The sequence below is a fragment of the Taudactylus pleione genome, unplaced genomic scaffold (genome assembly GCF_031769625.1).
Source record: "Taudactylus pleione unplaced genomic scaffold, aTauple2 ptg000540l, whole genome shotgun sequence".
NCBI classification, from domain to species: domain Eukaryota; kingdom Metazoa; phylum Chordata; class Amphibia; order Anura; family Myobatrachidae; genus Taudactylus; species Taudactylus pleione.
The window spans coordinates 117,647-123,659 of NW_028284942.1; positions in this window are offsets into that span (position 1 = coordinate 117,647).

Consider the following 6,013-nt stretch of genomic DNA (forward strand, 5'->3'; position numbering starts at 1 on the left):
GTAATGGTAGGATATAGAGTGCGCTGTATACTAAACCCAAGGGAGAAGTATATAGAGAGACAGACCAACCTCTGAGACCATCAGCAGTACATGGACAAATGCTAACTGCGAGCGTCTCACACATGAGGTGGTTAGATATACCAGACGTGGGAATCCGTAACCGGAAGTTTGCGTCTGGGGGGAGGAAAGGCCGAGGCTACGATTTTGACAGCCGAGTACGCTGACCTCACAGTAGCAAGACGTTGACTAATGCACTTCTAGTGCGTCTTACCACCAGTCCCCGGTGACAGACGATATGGTCCTGGCCGCCTTAGTGAGGAAACGTTACACGAGGCCTTAACCCGCAGCCGCCTCCGATGCGTCTCTACACCGGAGGCCAGGACTGCCACGCACGATTCCCCGTGAGGAATCGCTCATCTGTCATCTCCGTGACCTGGCTGCAGTGCGGACCTCAGCAAAAGTCGCTAGCTAAGCCACGCTGAGGCCCGCCGAGAACCTCAGTCATATAGCGGTACTGGTGTTTGCCGTCGGCGGAGGTAGGAGTCGCAGTACATACGTCATTATTGGCGCCTTGTACAGCTAAACTCAGAAGCTCAAAAACTAAGGTAAGTCATAAAAGTAAAAAGTTTGGGACTGCCTAGGCATTGCCGCTGTATAACAGGTGCGACTGGTCTTGCCGCTCACCAAACAAAAAAACTGAATGCTTGTGGCTGAAGGCGGGGTATATAGGGAGGAGGACCAGTGCATGCTGGGAGCATTAAAGCTGTTTGGTGCAGTGGATCGCTCCAACTACATACCCCAAGGTAGTTCCTGTGGACCCTATGGAACCTGAAGAAGAAATGTGGGTACTTCTTTCAGAATCCTTTGCACACCCCCCTAATGATAAATTACCCCCCCAAAAAATGTGTAAGTTGCGTACTTTGGTGAAAAACAACCGCGCAAATCTTGGGTGAAAACAAAAATCATTGAAAATGGTTTTACCGTATTGGGTCTGGTTTTTGGGGGGGCGGTATTAATGCTTCCAGTGTTTTAAACATCACATGCGCTTGCAGCAGGCGGTTTTTTAAAGGTTTTTAAAATTGCAATTTTAAGAAAATATACTTGCACCCATTTTAAAGTTCCCCCAATTTACATGGGACAGTAATTTCCTGGAAAAAAAAAATAGCTCTATCATTTTCAACAGTTTTTTTTTTTTCACCCAAAATTTAGCAAGGTCGTTTTGTCACCAACTTACAAACATTTTGGGGGTAATTTATCATTGAGGGGGGTGTCCAAAGGGTTCTGAAACAAATCCCAACAATTTTAGCAAAAAATAGGGATTTTGCTTTTTTTTTCTCCTGATCTGGGACGAGAAAACTTTTCTCCAGTTTTTTCTCCACTTTCGCCTGTTTGCCGTTTCCGCCTGTTATTTGGGGGAAATCGACCACTTTCTCCGTTTCTTTTGCAGAAAATCGGACGATTTTGCTGATGTCAGTTTTCGCCACTAATTGAATACGGCCCTTAATTGGTGCTGAACTATATTTCCTTGTAGCATAAATATTGAAATGATAAACCTGAGAGATTGAAATGATACCTTTAAGTACATTGGTTTGTTTTATGTTTTATTGTCTATAATAAATGTAATGTGATATCATTATATACTCTTACCTCACTCCTATTATATAATAACACCTGACAGCACAACCACAATTTCCCCTGACGGTTGCTTATAATTAGGACATCACGGTCGCCCTTAGGAGGCTGCTGACCTGTCTTATTGCTAATGTGGGTGTAATACTGACCTCTGGATGGATACTGGCGCTAATTATACCTTACTAGTTACAGCTCAGGGAGTGCAGCCTTATATCCTTCCCCAGCTCCTGTTATGTATCATATGGTATATACAGTACATACATGATATACCTATTATGTGTTATTCCCTGACCACTTATTACTGTTATTATTACTCTGCAGCTATAACAGGACACCACAGGTCACTCCACCTGTATAGGAGGACACCACAGGCTGCTCCCCGTATATATAATAATAACAGGACACCACAGGTCAATGAGCCTATATAATAACAGGACACCACAGGTCACTCCCCCTGTATAATAGTACTAACAGGACACCACAGGTCACTCCCCCTGTATAATAATAACAGGACACCACAGGTCACTCCCCCTGTATAATAATAACAGGACACCACAGGTCATTCCCCCTATATAATAATAATAATAGTTACAGCTCAGGGAGTGCAGCCTTATATCCTTCCCCAGCTCCTGTTATGTATCATCTGGTATATACAGTACATACATGTTATATCTATTATATGTTATTCCCTGACCTCTCATTACTGTTATTATTACTCTGCAGCTGCTGCTATAACAGGACACCACAGGCTGCTCCCACTGCATAATAATAACAGGACACCACAGGTCACTCCCCCTGTATTATAATAACAGGACACCACAGGTCACTCCCCCTGTATTATAATAATAACAGGACACCACAGGTCACCCCCTGTATAATAATAATAATAATAATAATAACAGGACACCACAGGCTGCTCCCCCTGTATAATAATAATAACAGGACACCACAGGCTGCTCCCCTTGTACAATAGTAACAGGACACCACAGGCTGCTCCCCTGTATAATACTAAAAACAGGACACCACAGGCTGCTCCCCCTGTATAATAATAACAGGACACCACAGGCTGCTCCCCCTTTATAATAATAACAGGACACCACAGGCTGCTCCCCCTGTATAATAACAGGACACCACAGGTCGCTCCCACTGTATAATAATAACAGGACACCACAGGCTGCTCCCGCTGTATAATAACAGGACACCACATGCTTCTCCCCCTATATAATAATAACAGGACACCACATGCTTCTCCCCCTGTATAATAATAACAGGTCACCACAGACTGCTCCCCTGTATAATAATAACAGGACACCACAGGTCGCTCCCCCTGTATAATAATAACAGGACACCACAGGTCGCTCCCCCTGTGTAATAATAATAATAACAGGACACCGCAGGCTGCTCCACCTGTATAATAATAGTAATAACAGGACACCGCATGCTGCTCACCCTGCATAATAATAGTAATAACAGGACACCACAGGCCACTCCCCCTGCATAATAATAGTAATAACAGGACACCGCAAGCTGCTCCCCCTGCATAATAATAGTAATAACAGGACACCACAGGCTGCTCCCCCTGTATAATAATAACAGGACACGACAAGCTGCTCTACCTGTATAATACTAAAAGGACACCACAGGCTGCTCCCCCTGTATAATAATTGTAACAGGACACCACAGGTCACTCCCCTTGTACAATAATAACAGGACACGACAGGCTGCTCTACCTGTATAATAATAACATGACACCACAGGTCACTCCCCCTGTATTATAATAATAATAATAATAATAATAACAACAGGGCACCACAGGCTGCTCCCCCTGTATAATAATAACAGGACATCACAGGCTGCTCCCCCTGTATAATAATAATAATAGGATACCACAGGCTGCTCCCCCTGTATAATAATAATAATAATAATAACAGGACACCACAGGCTGCTCCCCCTGTATAATAATAGTAATAACAGGACACCACAGGCTGCTCCCCCTGCATAATAATAGTAATAACAGGACACCACAGGCTGTTCCCCTGTATAATAATCATAACAGGACACCACAGGCTGCTCCCCCTGTATAATAATAATAACAGGACACCACAGGCTGCACCCCCTGTATAATAATAACAGGACACCACAGGCTGCTCCCCTTGTATAATAATAATAACAGGACACCACAGGTCGCTCCGCCTGTATAATAATAATAACAGGACACCACAGGCTGCTCCCCCTGTATAATAATAATAGCAGAACACCGCAGGCTGCTCCCCCTGCATAATAATAGTAATAACAGGACACCACAGGCCACTCCCCCTGCATAATAATAGTAATAACAGGACACCACAGGCTGCTCCCCCTGTATAATAATAGTAATAACAGGACATCACAGGCTGCTCCCCCTGTATAATAATAATAACAGGAAACCACAGGCTGCTCCCCCTGTATAATAATAACAGGGCACCACAGGCTGCTCCTCCTGTATAATAACAGGATACCACAGGCTGCTCCCCCTGCATAATAATAGTAATAACAGGACACCACAGGCTGCTCCCCCTGTATAATAATAATAGCAGGACACCACAGGCTGCTCCCCCTGTATAATAATAATAATAGGATACCACAGGCTGCTCCCCCTGCATAATAATAGTAATAACAGGACACCACAGGCTGCTCCCGCTGCATAATAATAGTAATAACAGGACACCACAGGCTGCTCCCCCTGTATAATAATAACAGGACACCACAAGTCACTCCCCCTGTATAATAATAATAACAGGACACCACAGGCTGCTCCCCCTGTATAATAATAGTAATAACAGGACACCACAGGCTGCTCCCCCTGTATACTAATAATAACAGGACACCACAGGCTGCTCCCCTGTATAATAATAGTAAAAACAGGACACCACAGCCTGCTCCCCCTGTATAATAATAACAGGACACCACAAGTCGCTCCCCCTGTATAATAGTAACAAGGACGCCACAGGCTGCTCCCCCTGTATAATAATAACAAGACACCACAGGCTGCTCCCCCTGTATAATATTAACAGGATACCACAGGCTGCTCCCCCTGTATAATAATAACAAGACACCACAGGCTTCTCCCCCTGTATAATAATAATAACAGGTCACCACAGGCTGCTCCCCCTGCATAATAATACCAGGATACCACAGGCTGCTCCCCCTGTATAATAATAAGAGGATACCACAGGCTGCTCCCCCTGTATAATAATAACAGGACACCACAGGTCGCTCCCCTGTATAATAATAATAGGACAACACAGGCTGCTCCCCCTGTATAATAATAACAGGACACCACAGGCTGCTCCCCCTGTATAATAATAACAGGACATCACAGGCTGCTCCCACTGTATAATAATAACAGGACACCACAGGCTGCTCCCCCTGTATATTAATAACAGGACACCACAGGCTGCTCCCCCTGTATAATAATAACAGGACACCACAGGCTGCTCCCCCTGTATAATAATAACAGGACACCACAGGCTGCTCCCCCTGTATATTAATAACAGGACACCACAGGCTGCTCCCCCTGTATAATAATAACAACAGGACACCACAGGCTGCTCCCCCTGTATAATAATAATAATAACAGAACACCACAGGTCGCTCCTCTGTATAATAATAACAGGACACCACGGCTGCTCCCCCTGTATAATAATAACAGGACACCACAGGATGCTCCCCATGTATAATAATAACAGGACACCACAGGCTGCTCCCCCTGTATAATAACAACAGGACACCACAGGCTGCTCCCCCTGTATAATAATAACAGGACACCACAGGCTGCTCCCCGTGTATAATAACAGGACACCACAGGCTGCTCCCCTTGTATAATAATAATAATAGGACACCACAGGCTGCTCCCCCTGTATGATAATAATAACAAGACACCACAGGCTGCTACCCCTGTATAATAATAATATAAGGACACCACAGGCTGCTCTCCCAGTATTATAATAACAGGACACCACAAGCTGCTCCCCCTGTATAATAATTATAACAACAGGACACCACAGGCTGCTCCCCTGTATAATAATAATAAACACAGGAAACCACATGCTGCTCCCCCTGTACAGTAGGACACCACATGCTGCTCCCCTTGTACAGTAGGACACCGTTACCTGCTGCTGCCGGACACTCTGAGTCTGACACCCGGAAGCTGCTGCAATGGGTGAGATCACATTTCCTGTGTGTGGAACGCACATCCCGGAAGTAAGGTGGAACGCACATCCCGGAAGTAAGTGGACCGCACAACCCGGAAGTAGGGTGAAACGCACTGCTCGGAAGTAAGGTGGAATGCACTGCCCGGAAGTTAGGTGGAACGCACAGCGGAGAAGTTGGGTGTGATTGG